The sequence below is a fragment of the Onychostoma macrolepis genome, chromosome 07, assembly GCF_012432095.1.
Source record: "Onychostoma macrolepis isolate SWU-2019 chromosome 07, ASM1243209v1, whole genome shotgun sequence".
Classification (NCBI taxonomy): Eukaryota; Metazoa; Chordata; class Actinopteri; order Cypriniformes; family Cyprinidae; genus Onychostoma; species Onychostoma macrolepis.
In genome coordinates this window covers 20,686,731-20,713,391 of record NC_081161.1, presented here as the reverse complement: position 1 = coordinate 20,713,391, position 26,661 = coordinate 20,686,731, and the positions used below count along the sequence as shown (strand labels likewise).

At 40.5% G+C, this 26,661-nt stretch overlaps 1 protein-coding gene across 17 annotated transcripts in view; it reads left to right on the top strand.

The window, feature by feature from the left end:
* The window catches only part of znf536 (zinc finger protein 536), a 306,462-nt gene that overhangs the window by 164,857 nt on the left and 114,944 nt on the right, over nucleotides 1-26,661 (top strand). For 15 of the 17 annotated variants that reach the window (XM_058781896.1, XM_058781885.1, XM_058781895.1 and 12 more), the window contains one exon: nucleotides 24,159-24,273. The gene's annotated coding sequence lies outside the window, so the exon portion shown is untranslated. Of the gene's footprint in view, nucleotides 1-11,703; nucleotides 11,730-21,440; nucleotides 22,056-24,158; nucleotides 24,274-26,661 lie in introns of those variants that run through there. The other 2 variants (XM_058781892.1, XM_058781891.1) reach the window with 2 other exon arrangements.

Genomic DNA, 26,661 nt, shown 5'->3' with positions numbered 1-26,661 from the left:
GTTTACCTTGACACACACACATAGCTTTAAAAAAGCTATCGCATTGCTGTATTGTGAGCGGATGGCAGATTCTCACTTATGGAAGGTATTTTTCAATTTTCAACCACACTGAGCGTTGTGCCTTTTTTCACGGAGCCACACATACACACATACACACACACACATAAACACACACACCTGGCATGCCGACAGCAGAGGGCTGGGTGGAGAGGAGCTTGCAGCGCGAGATGCAGCATTGCGGGCCATAAAAAGGATAGTTTAACAATTGATCGGCAGAGCAGTGGTTGAAATGGCAGCTGTAAATCAATTTTATCTTTCAGCCTCTAAAGAGTGTTTTCTAATGAGGTTAATGTCACATAATGACCAAATTCCGCCATTTAAGAGATGCCCTCAAGGTGTGCATGCAAGATAGATGTCGCCCAGCCCTGAGTTAACGCAAGACGACCCCACATGCAAGAGAGAAGGTACACCTATGATGAATTCTGTGTTTTATGTATAAAAAATGAGAGTGGAATGATAGTGGGTGAAGTCAGAGGGGAGATTGAGACCAGGGTTGGGACTTGGGTGACTGGATCTGAAAGGACAGAATGACCCAGCGGTAATACGCTCACAATCAGGCTGGGCTTGGAAGCTGGGTATGGTAGTCTGGTATGTTAGCACACAAAAATAAATGAGGTTCTTTACAACATAAATAACTAGTGATATTATATTTGTTATTTAGTATAAGTGTGAAATGTAAACTATACAAAACAAATAAAATATGTATGTACAGTGTGTATATATAATCACTAATAGCATAAACAGAAGTGTAAATGAAAATGTTTTTACATGTGTGTATTGTCTACTCACACACACACACACACACACACACACATATATTTCTACACTCCAGCCTCGGCTTCTCAGGTGTAAAGAGGGTTTGCCGTGCTCAGCTGTTTGTACCCGCATAAGAAAAAGATTAATTTAAGCTCTGCACACAAGAAGAAATATTAAGAAAACAGTCAGGTCCTAAGGCTAGCATCTATCATAAGAGCCCTAAAGCTATTACTATGATCTAATCAGGTTTAATATGATATCCTATCAAAGCTCTGTCCAAAAAAGCCCTGCCCCAATTCGAAAACCACATCAACTGAACTGATGACACAGGCTAAATTGTTTCTATTTCTTTTCAGCCATGGAATATGCATGAAAAGTAAACACACTCTACATTATTAAATGTAAAGATGTCATTGAAACTGAGTACTTTGTAGCAAAGAACACCTACATTTTGTATTACCAACTACTTGTGTAGGTGCTCTCAAATCAGAGCGCTTTGAATTACGAGTAAACCGTTGCTTCCAAGTCCTCTCATGTATATACCCTTCAGATATTTTCCTTAGCCCTTTCCATCTTTCCCACTCCCTCTCTCTCTCTCTCCCCCCATCGCTTTCTGTGCTTTAATGAATTGAGCGGTAGATGAGACGATTTTTTGGGGATTAGGCTGTCGTGGCTGTGCGGTGCAGGCACTGACCTATAAAGAAGGCCTTTAAGGAGCCTCATTAATCCACCTGTCCAGGAATACTATATTTATATGTGTCCCTCAGATCTGGGCTGAGGTGCTCAAATACGATGTGGAATTACCACTGCTGGCACCCAATTCATTTCCAGCGTGATTAGTGACACAGCCACACGGAGGACGCTGTGGGTGGCACATGGCGCAGACGCTGGGGTCTTTATATGGGTAAGCCAGCGTAATAGGAGCGTGTATGTGTGCCACTGTAGTCTTATGATGGTTGTGCTTTTTTGAGAATGCATATAAATTAAAACCTCTGTGGTTTGATCCAGTACACTTTCGAGCACTCACACACACACACACGCATACTTGGTTGGGTATCAGATATGTAGTCTTTCTACGATTCCCTTCCCACAGGAATCTCGCTCTCACCCTCCGTCCACCTCTAAACATCCGTCAATGACCCCCATAAAAGCAGCATATACCCTATTTTGATCTGTTCACATTTTGAAGCACCACTTGCACTAGATGAGGGTCTTTTTCTCACTCCCTCTCTCTCTCTCACTCCATTTTTTCATCCTCTCTTTGATTGATATGTGAAATAAGTCCCTCTCCTGCTCTCTAAAGGCAGTCGGTGTAGAAGGCCTGAAAGGTGCCCATTGTCAATGCGAGAGCACTTTGTCAGGAAACAATTCTGTTCCCAAGGCCCTGAGGACATGTTAAAAAAGATACAGCCCCCATTGTGTACTATAGGAACTTTAATTTTGCTTGTGAGGTCATTTTAATCCTGATGAATTTTTATAGTCGCTGTGGCGCTGAATGGGGAGCAGTGCTAATGCTTGATTAAAAAAAAAAAAAAAAAAAAAGAGAGAGTGAGAGAGAGAGGAAAAAAATCTACCACCCACAGACCACCTAAACTTAAGGCCAGACAGAAAGGAATTGGAGAAGCTTTTGTTGAGGGACACATTGGGGTGTATTTAAGTTTACAAAGGACTTCTCCTCAATGGAGACTGGTTTCTACATGGAAGCTTAAAATCAGTGGGGGCTTAAAGATAGCAGTAGTGTGAAGAAACAGCGGTCATCGACAAAGCGCTCGGAGAGCGAATCTGAAAAGGAGAAGGAGAAATAATGTGATGGTTTTCTCTCTCCTCTTCACCTCCATCCTCTCTATATTTATGAGGGCTTTACAGAAATGTGAGGCTGCACTGTAATACCACACCGTAAAAAAGACGGAAAGGCGAAGGCAAGCAGGAAACACAGGAGTGTCTGTAATTGAATTAACAGAACGAAGGTGCGTGTAAACGCGCCGTGGAGGAAATCTCACGCCATTTTTTACATTGTTTTGTCTCTTTCTGCGTACACATTTAGCATCAAAGTTCCTCAGGCTGCTGCAAAAGCGAATTGTTGTGGTTCCCGGCCCTCCCTTCTTCTCCTCCTCCTTCACCGGTAACTTTTGGGTTTACTCAGAGATTTAGCCTAATCCCCATTTGAACGCTGAGACTTGATCTGGTGTTTGCATCGCACTTTTATTTCCTTCGTCTTTTTTGTACGTTTCCAATGTTTTTGTTGTCAGTCTGACTCTTTGTCTTGTTTTGTGCAGACCTTTGAATGCATCTGTGAATGCGGTTGAAGGCGACGCGACCAGACGAATGCGAATGGGCGCACCTACAACCAGCCAAGAGTGTGGCAGCTGTAGACGAGAATTCAATTAAACCACTCCTGACATGCAGTAATTGATCCATAGTAGTTTTTGGTTCATTTTCCCTTCATCTTATCGCTCTCTTTCTGCCTCAAAGTTTTTTTTATGCGCTGTTGTTTAATGAAAACAAAATCCTGTTTTCAGAATAGGGACCGGCTGTCTGACTCATGCTCGGCTATTTATATAATCTCCAGTCTTTCCAAATGGGAACATGTTATGCCTTGTGCTAAACGCATCATTTGCATCACTCAGTGCTGTATTTGGAGATGTTTGACTCTTAGTCTTTGAACTCGAGTCCGATATAGCCCGCGCCACACAGCCTGTGTGTTATTCCCCTCCCCGCCCCTGTCGCCCCCTCAAAGTTTCACCAAAAACACTTTCAAAAGCATCGTACGTGAAATGTTAAAGAACATAAGCGGCTATGAGTGTCATTGTTTGGAAGAACCTAAAAGAGGAGTTTTCCTTTGCGATGATTCACTCTGACTGAAAGTTTACAACCCAGTGACTTCTCGTTCATCTAATTGGGGGGTAAAACTTTCTTTTCCCTGACTCTGCTCTTTGCACCCGCCTCACCGGCAGGGCTTTCAAGAGCGCACCGAGCATTAATATGGACACCTGCTTTGTTCCTGGCAGCCTGCTCTCCGCCGTACGTTCATTTCCCCTCTTTCATCATCTTTCAGTGGTCTGTCTGCAAAGGGCCTACCTGATCTTACAGCAGGGCTGAGGTTTCACTCTGCCACCCATCTTCCAGAGAGAGCAAGCGAGCGAGCGAGCGTGCATGCGTCTGTATATATGTTGGAGGTCTACAAAGTCTAAACGACCAAAAAATCTGAATGTTGCATGCACCTGTGCAACTATTTACAATCTACAATATACCATCACAAAGCAAAGAGATCAAATGAACAATCAAACTCCCAATTCTTCATTTAATTAAATCTGGCTGAGGTTAAGCAGGAGGCAGAGAGCTGGGAGGCGGAGAAAGAAGTAGTAAGAAAGTGAGAGAGAGAGAAAAAAAAAAAAAAAAAAAGAATACAGAGAAGGGCACAATATGTTCTGTTACATTATACTTTCTTAGCTGGGAGAGAGGCAAAAGGGCAGTGAAAAGGAATACTTGCTATTTAATTACTGTCAGCTGAATGAGCTGTGCTCTGTGCTGTTCTCCTCAGCCCCTCCCTGATGTAAAAATTCTTATTCACTTAGTATGTAGGTCACATTACAGTGGTGTCTGGTTATTGGACATGGGCTTAGATAACTGTTTGTTGAGTATTAAATGCTTTTGCTGCCTCAGCACCCTTTCTAACTGGTATTTTTCACACAGCTGTGCTGCTGAAAAGAGGCAACGCTGCTGCAAAAATCACGCCGCTGTCCCAACACCCCTCTGCGAATGCAGAGCCACCCGTAGGGGTCTTTAAAAGAGGCGCCGTCTGCGCAAAGTATTTATCTTTGTGTTTATAAGGGAACAGAGAGGAGTTTACATTTAAAAGCGTCTGATAAAGAAGCATAGCCGCATAGCAGATGGGAAAGAAATGTGCAAAAAAATGGAAAAATTGTAAAAGGAGTCACAAAAAAATCTGTGGTAAACCCGATGACCCCCAGGTCCCAAGGTGTTAGTCAGGCAGACGAATCGCTGCTTTCTTTCTGCTAATCTGTGTTTGCTTTGTGTGACCTTGCTTGCGGCTAATGTGCGTTGTTCTCACAATGCCTAATGGGTGGATTGCCACATTGCCACAACGTTGCCACAACATTGCCACAATTTTGCACCTCTCAGCTGGTCCTTTCCGTTTCTTTTTTCCTCCATTTTTTTCTTTCTTTCTCGTCTCATTCTCTCTCTCCCTCCCTCTAGTCTGGGAAGAGAAGAGCCCAGATGGTGATTGATTTTTCGAGTGCTGACATCTCTGCTTGAGAAGCCTTGTGCTCCTCTTCCTTTGTGCAGAGCAAGTCAGGCACACTAACATCATGATGCGATCAGCGGTTCCATACCGCCGCCACTGACTAGAGCCATTGATTGACAGATCACGCACTCCACACACCGCCACACACAACAGAACGAAGCAAGTACTTAAAAAAAAGCCAGAAGACAGAGACGGTTAAGAAGTGGAGTAGAAAGTCACTTGGGAGACATCTGAGACCTTAAAGCAAAGCTGTGTGGTAAATCTCAAGACACAACCAACAGGACCACATTGATCTGGAGAGACACCATGCTGCTCCTCCATAGCGGCGATGGATAGACGTTTGCCACTGTGCAAATTTGCTACGGGTCCATTGAGTCGACTCCAAAGCTCAAATGATGTCATTGGCTAACTAGCCATTCTCAGGCCATTGCCTCTGTTTGCGTGACTAAATACATACAATTAAGGGCTCGGCACTTCTCAATCTCTATGAACTCATTGTTAGCCTGGGTTCAAGTGCACTGATAATGGGGGCCGGGGGAAAACAGGCGTATCATCGTGGTACCGCACACACACACACACATACACACACAGGGCTGGTGGGTAAAAGAAATGTCTCATTATCTGACGCATTCCCGTTCGCCCAACAACTCTCTCACTTTCTCTCTCTCTCTCTCTCTCTCTCTCTCTCTCTCTCTCTCTGATTTGTTCTTTTGTTTTCCTTAGGCACTCCATTTTCATGGAGGTATGACGTTGCGTTAATACATGCCTCTCTCTCTTGCCATCTCTCTCTCTCTCTCTCCACTCTGCTGCTAATTCTCCAGTTAAATGCATCATTAGTCATTTAGGGTGGTGTGAAAGTGGCTGGACAGTGGACAAGAAGACCCAAATTTGCAACTTGATGAGGAAAAATAAAAGGCTGATAGATCTATGATAATGAAAGTAATCAGCCCTGAATATGGACGCAAAACGAAACAGTCCAGAGCTAATTCTGCTCTCATTATATTCCGAGCAGATAGCGTCGAAGTGCCCGCATAGATGGAATCACGGTATTCCTCTCTTTCTGGAAAGTAGCTCAAACCAGAGACTGCAGTATTGCGAACTCACAAAGACTTTTATCGCAATCTTACGTAGGGGAACAGTGCACTCGGGCCATCTGCAGATTATTAGAGTAACAGTTTTTGTGCCCCACACTTTCCCTCAGTTTTCTTTATCTCACCTAACATAGATAACCTGGCAGCGGAGACCATCTGAGACATGGGGTGGGGGGTTGGTGGTGGAGGGGGGTGTCTTAACCTCCAGTGAGGGGTGTGCTTGCAGCTGGAACGGCAGGCTGGAGGTAAATGGATCTTATTTTGAGGAGTGTCAACATGTGTAAGGGTGCCCACGGCTCATTGCACGGCCCTGATCCCTCTGCAGATACGCTGATGGATGAGGGGCAGGGGCCCAACCCCAACAAGGCCTGCTCTGCGCTTCTCTCTTCTTTCTCCTTCCATCTATATTCATCTCTCTCTTTTGCCTAACAATGCCTCCTTTCCCTTTTTCTTCATCTCTTTGTTTTTCCATCCCACAGAAACGTCTTTTTCCGTCATGCCTCGCTTTCCCTATCTCTCTTTTACCCATACTTCCTCTTCCTCACTAAATTCTCCATTTGTCATAGGTTGTCTCCTCTTTATCTTTCGGTCTCTCTTTTTTTCCTTAATTCGGCACATTTACATGCATTTTAAAAGTATGATTTAGGTTGTACTGAAGCAATAATTTGTCTTTTTATAATGTCATGTAAATATTTTAGTCCAATCGTACATTTGAGCAGATCACGTGTTCATGCAAATGAGAAGCAAAGAGTTTTTTTTTTTTTTTTATCTGTTGTTCTTTGTCCCACTCATTCTGTTTCTATTTTTTATTTATTTATTTATTTAAGTACATCAAATGTGCATATTAAAGTTGCAATGTAACGGAAGTTTCTTCTGATTTTGAATGCACATCCAAGTGAAAATGAAGCTGATTGTAAGAAAGGGGTGGGTTTAAGTGGACTAAATGACTAAAGAAGTCTGTAATACATTGCCAGAGAGAAGTCAAATTCCGATATTTTGATTAAGAATTGCGAGGTTCGATTTCTGTGCGATTAATACAATAGTCATGTTATCGTGAAGTCTGACTAACAGATCTAGATTTTGTGATTTGTACAAACTATAAATGGCCTTGGCTCGTATTTAATCCTTCATATATTCACATTTGAAGTGTGTCATGTTTACACGGACAGACTGAAGACTGTAGCTTCACAAAACCCTCTGTAGCTCCATTATAACTGTGCATGTAAACGTGCTGAATGCTTCAGACACTGGTGAACACTAAAAAGCTTGTCTGCTCTGGGTCTGGCAGTCATTACTGAGGGACCACACCAGGAGGCCCATAAACGACAGCCGATGCCTTTGTAACCAGGTTCTGTGGTTAAAAATAATCTAGACCCAAATCAAACCCCACGTCCCGGTTCTTTCCACCTGCTGCCTTTTCCCCGTCACCACCGTCCTACCTCAGTCCACTTAATTCTTCCTGTTCGGCAACCAGCACTGGCAGTCAAATGGGTAATTAGTTACAGATTGCTCTTTAACCCCAGGGTTATGCACCCCTAGCAGGCTGTAAAAGTCTTAAGGGAGATGGAGTGCGGTTTACAATGTGGTGAAGTTAAGAGGTCACCAGAGTTGGAACACATGTGTGCGACTGGGCCGCGTTCATGTCTGCCACAATGGACGGGCCGCTTTGGGAACTCCGTAAAACCCCAAATCCATCGCCTGTGGTCTCAACCGAAATATTTCCCACCCCTTCAAACAGTCACCCATCGTCTTACAAGCAGTCTTAGAAAGAGAAACGCCATCGATGGGGTTGCACTCCAGCAATCTGTCATCCAAGGCATCTGGTATGCTTTTCTTTTTCTTTCCTATGTCTCCTCCTCTGTCTTTCATTTTTTTTTTTTTTTTTTCATGTTCCAGTTCTTCCCGCACTTCTTTCAGCATGTCATTACGAACATGCTCGATTGGATGCACAACAGTCGATACAACAGCCCCTCTAACAGGGGCTTCCTTTAATTCGCCAATCCCAATGTGTGCACCTGGGAAACCTACTTTACCAGTTAACCTCTGCTGTCCTCTCAGAGACAAGACAGGCTGACTGATCAGAAATAAATAATTAAAGGCGATAAGAAGATAAGGAGAGAGGAGAGGCATGACATATTGTCGTGCACACTTCCATGCACACAAGTCCCATGATGCTTTCTTGTCATGGCGCATCACACCCTCACTTTCTCTCTCTCTTTCTCTCTGCGCTCTTCTTTCTCTCCATCACCTCCTTGCCCCTGCATGTGTCTCTGGTGTTGGATGTCAAGCTAATAGTTCCGTAATGCATCCTTCCAAATGTTACTCACACGACCTCGTGAAGCAGTAACTCTGAAATCTAAGAGACGACAACCGTTCTCCCTTAAACTAAGCCGGTATTTACAGTCCTTTCATTTTTTTTCCCATCAGAAACTCTCTTCCTCTTGCAGTGTGGGTATATTTATGTGTGCATGTCTTCTGATGCAGAAGAAGAGGTGTCATTATCGATACAATGAGAACCATTCAAAAACCTGACCAAGAAGAAACTCGCACAACCTTGTAAGAGCTGTCATTAAGAGCTTTACCTGAAAGAATAAAAATACCACATAAGCTGTCAACACACATTAGTACCAAACAAGAGTCATTCAGTTTTCCTTTCCTTTCCGCGCTCAACCGATTTGAAACGTTTCACTGACATTTTCTTGATACCCCTCAAAGTTTTATGAAAATTGATCATGTGATATTTTGCATCTCCACAAAAATAGTGCATAATTACGCTATTTACACGTGTGTTAATATTAACCGTTTGCATCAGTGAGCAGAGTATTGTCCTTGCGCAGTCCTCTCATAACTTCTGTCTCATATATCTGATGAACATGCCTCATTGAATGACTCATATTTTCCATAACCATTTAAACACTTTGTTTTGACCATGTGTGTATGAGAGAGGGCCATAAATTACCAGTTTGGGTCTTAACGCAATTCGTGGTTCTATGTTAATTAATCATGCGGTCACACAGGAGTACTACCTAGTAAATAATAACACGGGGAACGGTAACAAATTCTGCGCGCTGTGAGCTTGGTCTCACGAACAATGCCAATTGATTGCATTTCCAAATCCATTCTGGGCAAATGGAAAAGTTTAGATGCTAGTTTTTTTTTTATGTGCGAGCACACATGTGTGCTGTTGTATGTTTTGTTGACAGCTAATATCAGGCCATGGTTTTGCAGGTCCCTTGTTTTAGTGCTCTTGGACAGGGAGACGATGCGATTGGCTTTGTTCAGTCTTGCTGGCAGTCGACACATGCTGACATCTGTTCCCTCCCAGCCAGTCAAACCAATCTCAATCAGGAGATATACACACACTCAATCACACGCGCACACGCTCATGCATGATGAAATATTCAGTTGGTTTTCCCAATGCATGCGCACACACAGCATCGCGTCAACACCTTCAATCATATAGAGAGACACTGATGGCTTTTAGTCTCGAAGAGTATCGCACAATGATATACAAACACACACACACGCACGCAGATGCGGTAATTATATTGGACAACTGTTCGATTGGCCAGTTGCTTCCTTAAAGTACGTCCTTAAAGGTTACTGATTTGCACGCAGCTGCAACATTGGCACGGCCCTCCGCATTTATCCGCGATGTGTGGAATGTGAAGCCGGAGTGGTATGAGGCGACCCGGACAGGATATAAGCGCTTGTCGGCTGTCTCTCCCAGGCAAATAACCTGCTGCAATCCCTCCAGAAAAGAACGAGCGTCCGCCGAAAAGACCTGTTTCAAATTAAACGCCGCCGGGCCGAGAGAAATGAATGTGACGCGGCCAGATTTTGTATTTTTGTTACAATTACCCCAAACTCCAAATTAATTCTTTGCAGACGCAGAGCAATGGTGAGCAGGTGGTTGCCATATTTGCGCGGGACAGTCTCAACTGCGGCTCATGCCTCGCTTGATAAAGGCCTCTCACTCTGAAGCTCATATGACACACTGTCCCCTTTCCCAAGAGCCTCCGCCACACTCCCTACAGTCCCCCTCCCTCTTTCCTTCTGCTTTATTCTTTTCCTCCATCCATCTCTCTCTCCTCTCTTGTCCCTCTTCTCTATACTAATGCGATATGACATAATTTATCCTCATGCATACATATTCAGCACTCGCTCATGAGTAATCATGTACATTGGAGTAACACCCACTCCAGCAAACCGCCTCCCTTCAAAGTGACTCCGTATCATTTCAATAGTTCCACCTTGAGGGGATTCAAAGTGGGGTAACAGGCGCTGGAGAGTTGAAGTGATCTAATGTTATTAACTGATCAAACTGACTCAAAGAGGAAATGGAAACTCCGTAAGCCAAGAGAACATTTGTAACTCGGGTGACAGACACAGAGCTTTTACTGGTCTTAACACATTGTGGTTTTCTTACCTCATCATATCCGAGAGACATAAGAATATTATCAACACCTACAGTACTAAAGGTTGTGTTTATATAACCAAACATTCGTTTCTTCACAAACAATACACTTTCAATTAGAATGTCATTTCTAAGAGAACTATGCAGACTTACTGTTACTTTTTTTGTTTGTTTGTTTTTTACTGTTGTCTTTTTTGTTTCCCTTCATGTTTTTGCATATTTTTGCCTTTTGTATTTAAATTATTTTGTTGTACTCTTTCCTCATTTTAATTTAAAATATGAAAATCTAACAAAAGTCTAAAATGTTAAAAACAATGATAATCTGAACAAATATATATACTCTATTTGAATAGTTAGTTTCAGAAAGATTTATATACATCTTTACAGAAACTATAGCTGTTTTGGTATCATTTCCATCACAACCTTTTTTTCTTCTTCTTTATAGTCAGTGAAGAGCATGCTTGAGATTAAACATGACACATACAGTACACATAATTTGTAAAGAAAATGTCACTATAAATATATAACAGAATATTTGTCTTGTCTGTCACTTCTTACGAAAATGTAACCTCTCAAATGATGAAAAAAGTCATATTATTTATTTGTTTGTATTTAAGATACTTAAAATGCTAGCTAATAAATACATAAAAATGGCAGAATTCACTGTGTAAATCCATCCAGTGTTGGATTTTTATTTTATTTATTATTTTTATTTTTTTGTGTAAGTCCAAATATGTTTGTATGTGTCCATGTTGCAGGAACATGCTTATATTGAGCTCAGTTTATTTATTTATTTTTTATTATATTGATCTCCATTATATAAATGGATATTCTGCACACTGTCTCAATATACATAAATATTGTACATTCACACAATCCGTGGGTCTGGATGTTTGTGTGGAATCTCAGAGCGTCTGCTTGTAAGGGAGGGGGGGACACTTTGAGGAGCATGACAGTAATATTGTGCGGCAGACACAACTATTTCACTGGGGCTTAGAGGCCCTCCCGGATGATGTAGTCTGTCAGCGCTACACAGATCCAATCTGAACTCCGCCACCACTCTCCAATATTCACTTGGATTATGTCTCGGAATATGACTGAGCACTCTGCAGACATGGAGAAGGAGAGGAGGAGAGAGGTAGATGGAAGAGGAGAAGGAGATGAGTAATCCTCATGTGACTTTATAATGCTGTAGATGAAGTGTAGAGAGAAGGCGTACCGTGGGACGGTTTGCGGTTGACACACACGCACGCACACACATGCTTTACATTCTCTGCTTGTCATTTGCACCTGCTTATTTGGATTTAACACTTGATTTAATGTCCTAAAGCTACAGCACCACAAAAATTCAGAAACTCATACCGATGAAAGAAACTAAGAATGATGGTGAGAGGAAGAAAAATCATAACAACAGATAATTATTCAGCCTGCTGAGGAAAAATCGGAGCGAGGGGCGCAGGCATTCTGAGGGAGGACGGTAACATTCTGTTCTACTGAGCAATTTGATGATAAAACGACAAATAGGCACACAAACCATTGGATCAGACGGGCTAAAGAACTGATTAGAATATATCAGCACACCTCTTCTCAGCAAGCCAGCTGCTCGGAAAACATAGTCTTAGGGCATAACGTCAAGCAGAGTGAGAATGGCTTTTGTCTGAGTGTGTTAGTGAGAGATTGACTCTTTTTAATCCATTATTCTTGGCCCTTTAGAAGTTCTGCACTATTCATTTCTGATAGCAGGGTAGATGTTATAAACAGTGGCTTGTCACTCTACTTAACTGCTTATAATTAACAGATCAACAGTTCAATTACGCTGGACTCGACTGTTTCTCAGTGTAATTGTTTTTATTTCGAGGACAGAGCTGTTCAAAAAAGTAAACATTTGTTCAGGTATGATTTTTGTATTCTCTCACTCTGTGAGTTTGAATGTGATACTAGTTTAGCTTTTAGTATGCCTTTATTTATCATTATGTGGGCTATTTTTTTAGTGGGTGGGGAGAATAGAGCTTTGTCCTGTGCAAATGAGGAAAGCAGATTACTGTCAGACTTCTGTGTGCACCAATCACATTCAATGATTTTGATGTGTAAAGTTACCTTAATGTTTATTACACATATAAAGTATTAAGGTACATTCACATTAGCAAAGTATTCTGTGAGATTTTGCTGGGAAAATGGTCCGTCGGTAGTACGATTAAGCAGTTCATTTGAAAGTTATTTTCAAATCAAGCAGTTTTCTGTTGGTCAGTGTGGCAATTTTGCCCGACTTGAAATTTGTTACCACATGGAATTCCGAATTGAGTGAATTACAACAGATTTCATTTGTGTAGATTTGTGAAAGAATTTGACCATTAGTGCGCAATTAATGGTGCAGAATTTGATTAATCCCAGTGAATCAAATCTTTTGAACTTGATAACTAAAAAGATTTGCTCACTTGGTGGTGTTTTCTGGATGAATGTTACAGCCATAGAGAACTAAATGTTCACAAACAAAACACCATTACAAAGGGGAAATTAAAATATAAGGATTTTTAGTTTGTAAAATGCTACTTAAAGTGATCTAGTTATGGATACACTATTCAGAGAGAGACTAAAGCTAACACCTAAAAGGAAGAAAAAAAGTCAGGATATCCCCAGCATTTCAAACGACTTTAAATGACATTACAGTGTTTAATGGCTGTATGTGAGCTACACAATCTGTGGTTCTCACAGCCACTTCATCCCAACCTGCTCCTCAGCTCTTTCACAGCCAACAGCTGGACTCCTATTGCAGCCTTCAGACCCCCTCTACGGCTAATGTGTTGGTTCATGGTGCTAGTGTTACTGAGAGGCTGAGTGAGTGAGTGACAGAGAGATAAAAAGATAGAGAATTTACCATTTGTAAGTTAAACCCATTCCAGCCTTGCCCCAGTTTAAATTACACTGTTTTTCTTTTTTGATTTCCATTTTGCGCATAATGCTCTCTCTCAGCATGTTTTAAGTTATATTATTAGCGGGTCTCTGGAGAGTTTCCCCCCTCGTTTTTGGGGTGGGATTCTAGGCTCTGGATGCATTAGCTCTCCGTAATTGGCGAATGATCATGGGATGGAGTGTGGATGGAGAGAGAGCTCACAGCACGCACACCCGTACACACGTGCTCGGCTCGTCGCTGTACGGCCGCGATACTGGAAGTCAGCGAGGGCCCTATCAGTCAAAGCCTAATGCTCGGCCCTAATACACTTTAATAGCTTCCTCCGCTGTCTCCGATCCCTCTTCAGCATTGATCTGAAATCATCTTTCTTATTCCTTTTTCGGGGGGCTTCGCAGACTTTCGCAGCATTTATTGCTGTCACCTGTCTCGTGTGCGCAGATTAATACCGACCGATAGGGGTAGGTTGGGGAAGGAAGCCATTTATTAGCGTTCGGATGTGTGTTCGGCGAAAGGCTAGAGACTTGGCTGAGGCGACGCGGCGTTTGAAGAGCAGGCCTGTTTGAGCCCAGGATCCGTCACATGAATGTGTAAAATACCCGACGCCCGCGCAGGCTGTCACACAAAGGGCTATCACCCTATTATTCAAGAGCAGCCATGGAGCCAGGCCAGAGTAGAGTGTTTCTGGGGGGAAGGGAAAAATCGGCTTGATTGTGATTTGCCATTTATAATTGGCCAACGATGTGAAATGGTCGGCAGCCAGACTTTTTTAAAAAGGCAATCTGCGGCGGTGGAGGGGCCGATGGTTCGCTAATGACAGCTAGCGCGATACGCCTTGGGAACAGAATGGTGCTCGTGTAAGGGTAGGGAACACAAATATGTTTATCTGTAGTCAGCGATGTTTGCATGACTCAAATGGCATTGTCTATTGATTTCTTTTTCCAAAACATCGGCGACACAATGGAACCGAAATACAGCAGCAAAAGCGAAACATTGTTGCAATTTGAAAACAAACAAACCAAACCCATCTTTAATTCCAGAGACTCGCGGCTTATTAAAGAAGTTACGCAGTTCGTTTTGGCCTTTGTTTGTGCCTGTAATCTTACAGGGAATACTTCTGCGCGACGCTTTTTCGTCTCTGTTGCGCGTTTGTGTTTGTCCCTGGTCTGGGGAGCTGGATTTAAGCTCTGAAATGACAGAGTTCAAGGCTGATACTCCTGTTGGCAGTGAGGCATGGCAGACGATTTCTCGAGGGGGTCTGCCTCCACATTGTGAGCTCAACAAAAGATAGTATTTGATAAAGGTCCCCCTCCCCAAAAGCCCCCATAAATAATGAAAAGTTAATGAAGAGGTAACTTAATGATGTAATGAATATGGCAGCGCAAGGTCAAACAGAACTGTCGTGGGTTGGGTGGGCATGTGAAGTGCGTGCTCGCACGTGTGTGTTTGAGAGAGTGTGTGTGCAGTTTTAATGAATGTTTTGTCACAGGAAGTGCGATAATGTTTAATTAGTTTCATGTGTGTGTGGCATGTTATATGATTCTTAGATGGCCTGTTCTCATAAACTGTGTGTGTGTGTGTGTTGTGGGTCGCTCAACAGAAGAAAGATGAGAATGCGAGCAGTCTGAGGGAGTGTTTCTCACAAGTGTACACCTGTGTGTGTTTATGCAAGGGAGAGTGCTTATGAAACCCTTCTGTTTTGGACAGTTTGTTTGGGAGTGTACTGTAGGGTGGGGTCTGGGCTGGTGATTAAATATTGAGAATGTTTGAATAATATGTTGGATCCAGGTGCAATCGATAGGGCACACGAGCAAGTGACTCAAAGACACGCAGGTCTGTCTGTTAGTGTGACCTGGACATGTGCCTCACACATATATTTTCACCAGCTAACACTTTGCTATGTGTTATTAGACAAACAACAATCAGTGTGTGAACTCAACACCACTGAGTCTTCTTGTTGAGGTGGTTCTGGTTTCAGTATGTTGTCCTGGTGTGTAAAGTGCCTAGTCGGCAGCAGGCAGGTAAGCACTTCGATCTGTTTTTCCTGGACTGAGGTGAGGGACTCTCATGCCGGTGGTCTCAGCTTCAGCTCTGACACCTGCATGGCTCGATCCCTTAGATAATAGGGGGAGTGTGAGGTAAAATAGTAGAGAGATGCCAGTTGGCCTAGCAATTGGCATATGTACATTGAACTGAAGTGTGTGTGCAGTCAGCATGAGTTTGAATTCTGCTTGTGACATTTCCTGTTCCCCTTTTACTTTTCCTCTCTCCAATTGTATTACTGGCAATAAAATAATAATGATAAAACAAAATAATATTAAATAAAATGTGAAAATTGATGTTTTTATTAAATTAATATTTTATTCAGCAAAGACTGATCAAGCAAATAAGTGGCAGCAAAGAATTTGTCATTTTTAACAAATTATATATATGAAAAAAAAAAATGTCCATTTCAAATAAATGCTTTGTATTCATCAAAGAATCCTAAAAAATCACAATCAATCAATCAATAAATAAACACACAAACAAACAAACAAATAACTAGATAAATAAAATATTAAGCAGTGCAACTGTTTTCCAAATTGATGATAATAAGAAATGTTTTCTGGGTACCATTACAGTTTCCACAAAAGCAGCACAAAATCACCAAATCAGCATATTAGAATGATTTCTGAAGGATCATGTGACACTCAAGAGTGGAGTAATAGCTGCTGAAAATTCAGCTTTGCCATTACAGGAATAAATTACATTTTAAAATAAAGCAAAATAGAAAACCATTATTTTAAATTGTAATAATATTTCATGATTTTATAAAGTTTCATTAGCAATCTTACAGCAATCATCTGTAATATCAGCAAAAATGTAGGAACAAATGACAAAAGTAAGAGTGATACTATGGTGTTGGAGCTCAGTCCTTTGAAATTTTATGATTGATATTATGGTTATGGTGAATATGACATTAATATTTTAATGATCTTAATAATTATTTTTCATACTACGTAATGTAAACCAATCCACCGATATCTGCGATAAAATCCTCATATGATGTAGACGTCATCGGTAAGTATTAGATCAGAGCTCAGGCAGCAGATGCTTGGCCGACGCTTTCACATGCAGTCAGTGAAATCAAAGTCTCGAAACACGACCGGACTCACACAGGGACCCTAACGATGGGTCAGTGAGTTTTTTATCTGTGTCTCCTGAAACATTTACAGTTCCCCGACAGCTCTAGCACTGGCCAGGCGTGATTTGTAGTTCATGTGCAGATGTGTTGCTGAGAGACGTTTTAATGTGACGGGCGAGACGCTTCTCAGTCTGTCTCTGCGGCTTTATGGAGGAGCTCCATGTCTGCGTCTCAATCTCTGAGACCTCCCCCCGTGCTCCCAGACTCCCTATCTCTTCGCTTAACAAGCCTGAGGTCATGAAGAAATGGCACAGTGCCCCACTTAACCCAAGGTCAGGTCCCTGAGCGGGTTCGCTGTGCGCTGTTGTAAGAGCCTGACAATAAAAGCAGGGATGGATTCGCTCGCTCTCTCGTGTTAACCTGAATTGGTTTGCTTGCTTTTTTACTGTCCGTCTCCTGACAGCTATAGGCAGACAGGTAACAATCATCCTAAAGTTTAACAGTATATAGTGCAAGGGAAAGAATTACAGCATGCGAACTGAATGAGAGTAGCAGGAATGAGGAATGTCTTTAAAGTGAAATCATTTCCTTTTCTTAATCAAAAGATGACAGACCTCTGAAGTCCCATCTGCACGCCACTGCACAGCCTGGAGCTGCTCTGAACGGGCAAGGCGATGAAGCGATATTATGCTTTGAGGTTATGGGCCGGGGTTTTCAGGGCTTCTCTTGAGGTAATTCCCACCGGCAGGATCTCAAAACTCATTGGAAAGGGAAAAACGTTAAGCGTGAAAGAATAAAATATCATTATACTCGGTTAATAGCGTACGCCAGCATTGGTCTTGCCGCAGGTACATGCAATGCTCTCATGTTTCAGTGGGGAAACAGAGCAGCCGGTTTGACGGACAGATTAAGGGAGGCCTGTGGACCTTTACCATATGTCGAAGTGTGGTTAGCTCACAGATTGTCGCGTCCATCTCAGCCTTCCCACCTCATCACCCTGGAGGCTTGAGCATGAGGTTTATTAAGTGTGAATGGTGTGGTCGGGGTGGCGCGTGCCTCTGGTGCTCTGTCTCATGCGCTCTGAGAAAGCACCTGTGTAACAATGAAAGTCTTAAAATGTTTGTGGTGGCACAGGGCACATCATTGAGGAGAAGGCATTGTTAAAACACATCTGCTCTGCCATCTGATCTGGCTCAGTGTCGTGTCTTCAAGGCCATATTTCATTTCTGTCTTTAACAATGTAGAGCCCACCAGGGGTATGTGTACCCCAGGGGGTACTTAATCAGGTTTCATTGGGGCACTTGAAAAGATTTTTAGACTTTTCCTTATACACCTGCAAGTTGTAACTTGTTATTAAATATTGGACAAATTGGTGATACCTCATACTTGTTCAGTTTCTGCTGTATTTAAATTCCATCATAAAAGGAGTGCAGATGCCCTTTTTTTTTTTTTTACTTTTATTAAACGTCCCATCTGAATTTCATTTATAAATACATGTGCTTTTGTCTTTTGTCTTTTTTTTTTTTTTAAGTTTAGTTTAGTTGAACTGTTAAAACTTAAGACAAACATGCTCAGGAGTCTTATTAAAAAGTGAGGAAGGTGGTTCTCTTTTTTTCTCCCAGTATTTTAGTTTAAAATCAAATCATCATTATAATGCCCCCTTCCATTAGTTATAATAATAATAATATGCATATTATTATTATTATTATTATTAATAATAATAAGTTATATTTTTAGTATGCCGTAGTAATGACCTAATAATAAATACTTTTATAATAATAATAATAATAATAATAATAATAATAATAATATGCAATAAAATATGAGTTAAAAGGAGACCATTTTTGGTAAGAAAAGACTGTAGGGGTGCATGAGAAGAAAAAAAAAAGCTTTATTAATGCATCAAACTACATTTATGGTAACTAACAAGGATTTTGCAATTCCTCCTTCATGCTTATTCACATGTTCCATTGCAATAAATATAATGGACAGTCTAACGTGTGAACTTCTGCAACCAAAAAATACAAATAAAAAAATAAAAAATTCCAAATAACAAAGCGAAGGCCTCAAGCAGAGAAATTAAACAACTCAGACTGCTTGCACATAAATAGTTTAATCTTTGCTTCATAAATCAGGTGGTGAGCATTCATTTGGCCAGAGCGAGGCCTTCAGGTTCACACTTGGCCCTGTGTAAACATGTTTTCTAGTCAGTCCTCCCCAAGAGTGATTCATCCACAGAGCCGTAATCAAAAACAATAACCATTGGAAAGCGTAAACGTTTCAGAGCGTCGCTGAGAAGTATGAAATAATAATCTGTGTGTGGCCTGGCGAATGCTGAGAATGCAAACATTTCACAATAAAGTTGTTTAAATAGAGACCTTGGCATCGATGACTAAGAGATAGGACATGCTGCGTTAATTACACCCGCTCATAAAAATAAACCACCGGTTTAAAATATGACTCTCCATTCTACGGGATTTAACCTATTAAACGGCAGTGAGGTGTGTTGCTCAGATGTGAAGGAAGGGTGTATTGTTTAGAGTAAAAACACAACAAGCTCAGAAGGAGATAAAGAGAGAGAGAGAAAGAAAGAAGCCGAAATAGCTGTACAATCAACAAAGGAACGGAGTGTTTACTCTGAACTTAAAGACTTTTGAATTATTCCCCGCCATTGTGTGGCATTAGGACGAGAAAACAGCTCGGCTAAGTGCACGTTTATTATTTTTAAACCGTGTGAAAAGTAATATGCTTTAAGGAGTCAGCAGATGTATTGGTAGAGCTATAGAGGGCCCACACATAAAGTTTGAAGTGAGTTAAGTTTCATCAGGGGATGGCGAGAAATGGATTATTTTCCTTGAGCATGGACTTAAGTTTTAAAGTTCACTGCCGGGTGGCCCATTCCTATTATCCATGTTAACATAAGAATAGAGGGCAGGGAGAAGGCAGGGCTAGAAAGAGAGACACAAAATGAGTTTGTGGGGGTTACTGGTTTAAATGAACCTCTGCATAGTAGGAGCTGTTGTCATCCACGTCATATGTTCACTTGTACTTCTCACTTTTCCTAATAAAATATTTCAGGTAATGGCGTAAGTGGGATGTCAGAGCAGTCTTGGCACTCCTCAAGGTTTGAGCCTGACCAGCTTTTGTGGGCCACACGACAAGCACACGTTCCCAGCTTAGACGCCTGGCTAGAGAACAAGGAACCCGGTCACAGAAGCGGCGCGCTCCGGCTAATCACGTTACACTGTTTTTGCTTCACATTACACTTAGTTTACCCCTGAAACGGAGTCAAGGGAACCATGACAACTCTTCAGTCTGAGAAGAGGCATGCCGTTATGAATAAATGTTTGTATACATTTTTTGTGGATTTTGGAGTGTGCACATGGAGAACGGACTGCGCTTAAAGACATCTGGATGCGATGAAATAGAATTTGTTTAAACAAAATGAAGCCCCTCTCTCTCCACCTGGAAAGCCACCCAGAGCGCACGCTGCTCATCACTACATACTTGTGCAGTGATTTTAATAGGACTGTATTGACAGATATTTCACTACAGCAGTATGAAGGCTTTTGAAAATGCATGATGACTTTCACAGCTTTCACTGAAAGAGTCAACATGAATACCGTGACTTTACACATGCTGGAATTGAGGGAGGAAATGGTGATGCACTTATACCGTTGGGCTTTAACAAATTCAAAACAGGATATGCTGTAATTATGAATAATAATAATAATAACAACAACAATAACAGCATGTCCTGTTGCAGTGTTCAAATATCTGTTTACTTTTTTCCTAAAATATTATATGAATTAATAATATAAATTATGAATGATAATCGTCCTTATTATTATTATTATTATTATTATTATTATTATTATTATTATTATTATTATTATTATTATTATTATTATTATTGGACACAAATATTTAAGCTACATAGTTTGATGTATTTCTTAAAATATCAAATAAATGAATAATAATCTTCATTATTAATATTATTATTATTATTACATAAGCTACATAATTTGATGCATTTCTTAAAACATTAAATAAATTAGTAATATAAATTAATAATAATAATAACAACAACAATAACAGCATGTCCTGTTACAGTGTTCAAGTATCTGTTTACTTTTTCCTAAAATATTATATAAATTAATAATATAAATTATGAATGATAATCGTCATTATTATTATTATTGGACTCAAATATTTAATCTACATAGTTTGATGTGTTTCTTAAAATATCAAATAAATTAATAATAATAATCTTCATTATTATTATTATTATTATTATTATTATTACATAAGCTACATAATTTGATGCATTTCTTAAAACATTAAATAAATTAGTAATATAAATTAATAATAATTATCTTCCCTGTCATCTTTACTATTATTATTATTATTATTATTATTATTATTATTGAACACAAATATTTAAGCTACATAGTTTGATGTGTTTCTTAAAATATTAAATAAATAAATAATAATAATCTTCATTATTATTATTATTATTATTTAACATAGGTACATAAGCTACATAATTTGATGCATTTATTAAAACATTAAATAAATTAGTAATATAAATCTTTCTTATCTTTATAATAATAATAATTATAATTATCATTATTATTAGTAGTAGTAGTATTGAACATGAGTGGATAAGCTACACAGATTGATATATTTCTTAAAATATTAAATTAATAAATGAATAACAATAATCTTTGTTATTATTATTCTTATTATTATGTAATACTTATTTATTTTGAGATGTCCATAAAACCAATTTCTGAATTCAGATATTTAAAATTCTGAAGCTATTTGCATATGCAAAATAATGTAATATGCTCAGTGAAAAGCTTAAAATGAAAGAAAGAAATAAAAGATGTCAGCTGTATTTATGGCTATAACGGAACTCTAATGAAACATTTTTTTTTTTTTAAATTTGCACTTAATGTTATTTCTTTCAGCTGCATCAGCTGGGCTTAACATGTAAATAATAAACCATCTAAATGTAAAATACTCCTCTGCTATCTATGGCAAATTAATCAGCATGTTTAATGAGCAACTGTTGATAAAGGGGCCGGACAAAAAGCTATGTGCATATGAGAGACACCTATGGATTGATCGGTCTCTTAATTCTATTTTAACAAATAGTCCAGGAGTCTTGGACGACGACGCGGGAACATGACAAGGATAATAAGCATCATGGAAGCTAATCAGATTTCTAAGAGGAATTGATTGTTGGTTTTGCAGAAAGTGCAGAAGAAGGCTTGACAATAAGCTGAAATTTAAGTGTTAATTTTTATGCTAATCTTCCAGCAATCTCCACGTGATGCAATTTGCTCCCCTGCTCCGCAGATATGAAATTGTCCCGCTCACAGAGAAAATGTCAGCTTGCCAGACCCTGAAAGCTTGTAATTTATTAGGTATGTTTCTATTAGTATGTGTCACACTTGTTAGCCAGCCTCTCTCTCTCTCTCTCTCTCTCTCTCTCTCTCTCGTGCACACTAGTGCACATGCAAACTCGCACACTCAGACTAGCGCTCCATGTGTTTGCTGCTCAGCCCGCGGCCTTAAAGAGCGTCTCAGCTCAGTGGCTGTAGCACCAGGGCATTAATGTATTATCATATATCGGGTGGTCCTTGCCCTGTGGACAAAAGGCTGTTTAATACAATTTAATGACATTCCCGAGCAGGAGGGAGAAAGGGGGGAAAGAAAGGGCAAAGCCCAGATTAAATTAGCATTTGTGGTTCTTATAGTTCACCCATGCAAAACTTAGCAACAGAAGCGCTATGACTCCTCCCTGGACCCCCCCCCCCCGTTTCTTTTTATTTGTTGTCTCTTGACGAAAAAGAGCAACAGCATAGTATGGGAGTTCAAGTAAGAGTTGAGGAGGATAAACCGGAGACAACACAGGTTGCAGCTCATAAACTGTCAGCGACGCTCATGTTCCCCAAAGGCCACGGCGTGATTGATTTTCGGTGTGGCGCAGTGATGTCATCCATAAGAGACGCGAGGAGCTGACAGCCGATGCGTTTGGGCATCTCTGTGGCCGTGCCGTTTACCGACACGGGTTTCTTTGTCTTCATCTGTCTCTGCCTCACTTTACACATCTCTATCTCTCTTCTTTCCATCCCCTCTCGCTCTCGCTCTCTCTCTCAAGCACACTCCCTCCCCTCATTTCCTCTCTGTTTGTGTTGTGTAAGGAAGCCAGTGCCGGGCATCCAGTGTTACACTCAGCATACTCCGTGTAGAAGGTTTGGATGCAATTCACATATAGGTCAATTAAATGCGCCAACATCTGCTCTCTTCTAACCATTTGCATACAGTATTCATATGTTAATGATGTCCCTTGTTTTGTGTGTGTATGTTTGTGTGTGTGTTTTTCACTTCCTCCCCTCCTCCCTGTCTCTTTGTAAAAAAAAAAAAAAAAATCAAGATAGAAAATTTTTGGATTCAAACCGCTTCATGTGGCGACTCCAAACCGGATAGTGCCGTCCTATTTTTATTTCCTCTCCCTCTCTCACTCGCTGAAAGCAGAAACTCCTTTACTGCGAGCGGCGGGCTTGTTTAGCTGCCATTGGCCCTGATTCGAACAAGAATCCTTCCACTGTAGCTGCAAAGGAAGTCCTTGCCTTTGGAAAGCAGCTTAACGCCTTATAAATCAGTGATGAGGCAGATGGACCAGCGATAATCTATTTAGAATGCCTCACAGCAAATATTGTCGTACAGATGATTAGAGATTGAGCTATTTTAACTCGGCCTTCTCCGCCCTCTCAGCAAATCTTCTGCTTCTGTGAATGATTTAAATTGGAGAGTTTCTTCTTTTCCCCCTGCTTTTCCTCCCTAAATATATCTGTGTTTTTGAAGCGTTCGCACGGGGGAAACGAAGTGGTGAAGTGTACGCGTTTTACGCCGCCATTTTCTTGGCAGGCTTCAATGGCGTGCCGCGGAACAAAGAGAGCAGGGAGATGGGCCCGAGCCAACAGGCTAATGACAAAACGCACGCTTCTTAACCCAATATTAGTAGGGGGACGTGGCTGTACGTGAGGGCTGGAGCCGCATCGGAGGCCCCCTGTTTCGCTTTGGTGGTCGATAGGTCCTGATTTAGCACGAGGCCACTGAAGACGGGCTGGACGATGGATGGCTAGAGAGAGAGAGAGAGAGAGAGAGAGAGAGAGAGAGAAAGAGGGAGGGAGGGAGGCGGAGTGCGAAAATGAAGTGGAGGTTGTCAGATGTGGCAGCTGCTTGGAATCCTGATAAATATAAGTCCTTATTGATCGGCTGAAAATGAAAGATCCCAGAGTGGCGTGCAGTATTTAGCTTCTTGTCTGCTGAGCGCGTCAGCGGTGGCCTTGCCTCACTGGGATAGATTTTCAGCGGCGCTCTGAGCCACGGCTTTGATTTCATCTTTAACCTTTTTCGGCTGCTTTTCCTTGACCTCTGCGCCACTGCTGTGATTCAGTGAATTTGTTACATTTGGCCTGACATCCTCTCTCTCTCTCTCTCTCTTTCTTTCTTGCTGACAGAGTGAAGACTCATCACCGCTGTCATCGCTTGTTGCCGTACAGACTCAGTGGCGGGGTGAGTCACGGTCTCTTCAACCTGACGGGCCCCGGACCAGTATGCAGTTAGAGTGATCAGGTAAGCCAACGTTCACCTCACGGCCCTTCCCTCGGTAGTTGTAACGCGACACCGCTCCTGGACCAGATACGGGATGTACATTTACCTCACTGATCCCAGATCTGCGCGCTTGAGCGGTCCTTAGATAAGACATGAAGCATGCTCACTTACCCGCTGGTCTCAAATCATCAGTGTCAGGATGAGATTAACTGATCCCAGAGTCTGATCCCTAACAGACAGTCCATTTGAAGTGGCGCGTTTTGTGCTGAATGGTTGTAATCTTCTCCTGCGATGTGTCTTTAAGCCGAACACCTAAATGACATATAAAAGCCCAATTTAGAGCAATTGCTTCTCCAATTTGCTCTTCTATCTGGTTCGAGCCTTTTCAGTGGCATTTTTCATATGTGGCCATCATGAATTTTATTTTTTAAAGGTCTCAATACATATAAAAGATACGTATGACTAGAACTAGTAACGAGAAGATTTACAGATAAAAGTCTGATTACATGTGTGTCTTGTCTAGCAGTAGTTTGTATGTCAGTTTCATTAAATCTAATTGTTTTTATACATTTTACTATCCAATTTTTTTTTTTTTACAAAATTACAGTACAATATGCATAGGGCCTACACTACTTTTTTTTTTTTTTTTTTATAATATTAGTACTTAGGACACATTATATTTGATCAATAGTGACAGTGAAGAAGACATTTACAAAATATTTCACATAAATGCGTTTGAACTTTCAAGTCATCAAAGAATCCTGAACAAGTGTATTACAGTTTCCACAAATATTAAGCAGCACAAGAGCACCATATTAGAATGATTTCTGAAGGATCATGTGACACTGAAGACTGAAGTAATGACTGCTGAAAATTCAGCTTTGCCATCACAGGAATAAATTACATTTCATTTCATTGTAATAATATTTCACTATACTACTGTTTTTATTGTATTTTTATTTTATTTTTTTAAATACGAGACTTCTTTCAAAAACATAAAAACAATCATCTTAAAATTCTGAGTGGTAGTGTATATTCAGACTAGAGTCAGCTATAAAGTGATAGTAGATTTTAACTGAAAGATTGATGTGATCTCAGTTCTCATATATGTCAGGACAGGGTAAGTTTTAAATTGTGTAAATATATTCCGTTTATTATTTAAACTACATGCAGTCCAGAATAATTGTTGGACATTTTGTATGTTACCTTGTACATATAGTATTTTAATATTTCATGGATTGAATTTTCACATTGTTTTACTGTTTAACTTTACTTAATTAATGGCAGGTTTTATTGCGACAGCTTACACAAATTACACAAGCCGATGACAAGCCTTGGTTTTAAGGAAAACTGAATACATAAACTAACTTTAAATAATAAAACCAGCCTGAGAAATAATCACTGGGCTAAAAAGTGTGATTAAAATCTTCATGCATTTTATTGCACTTTGCATATTTGGTTAATTAAAAAAATTACAAGTGTGATCTTTAAATTGGAATAAAGAATGAAAAGATGCAGTAATGATTTAGGATTTTTCAAATTTTTTTAAGGGAAAATAAGAGGTAAAAGCAGCCTATGAGTAAAAAGTCTTCTCCTCCTCCTCCTCCTCCTCCTCCTCCTGAACAATGCTCCAGCACACTTTTAGATAGATTATAAATCCCCCTATGAGAGAGCCTGCAACAGCTGTTGGCAGACATACTAGATATGAGAATAGCAGCATAGGATGAAGGAGCATTAAAAATTAATATGCTATTTAGCCTAGGTGTATTTTAGGTATTTGACATTTTCATGTCCGGGACAGACTAAATTTATTCATAGTACAGAAAATAAAAAAAATAAAAATAGAAAAAAAGATTGTGAAGGGGTGGTAGGAGAGCTGTAAGCAGAGGCTGCTGTTTCTTTTTTTTTTTTTTTTTATGGTCACCCTTTCATTCAGTAATGATAGGTGTTAAGACATCGTCTATGTGGGAGACTGGAGCCCATTATGGGCACGGTAATAATTAGCACATGACACAAAGGGAACCGTTTGCCTCTTAAGCCTCTGCTTAATGCTTTTTTGTTGTATTGTTTTGCTATTTTTATTTCTATTTATTTTGTTTTCTGGTGTTTTTTCCTTCTCTTTGTGTTTTGTTGAATGGTTAAAGGAATATTGTGTGTGTGTGTGTGTGTGTGTGTGTGTGTGTGTGTGTGTGTGGACGAGACAGTGAGAGTGGAAATCCCAGCTTCAGTAGTGATTAATTACTAATACTCCCTCAGAACATCTCTCTATCCCTGACTATCTAATCACACTGAAATCTAAGACATGTCCTGAGAGGAGAAGAGACGATAGGACTACATGGACCAGCTCTCTCTCTTCATTGTAACTTTATCAATCTCACAATCTTGCTTATTTTTCTTTAAAGGAACAGT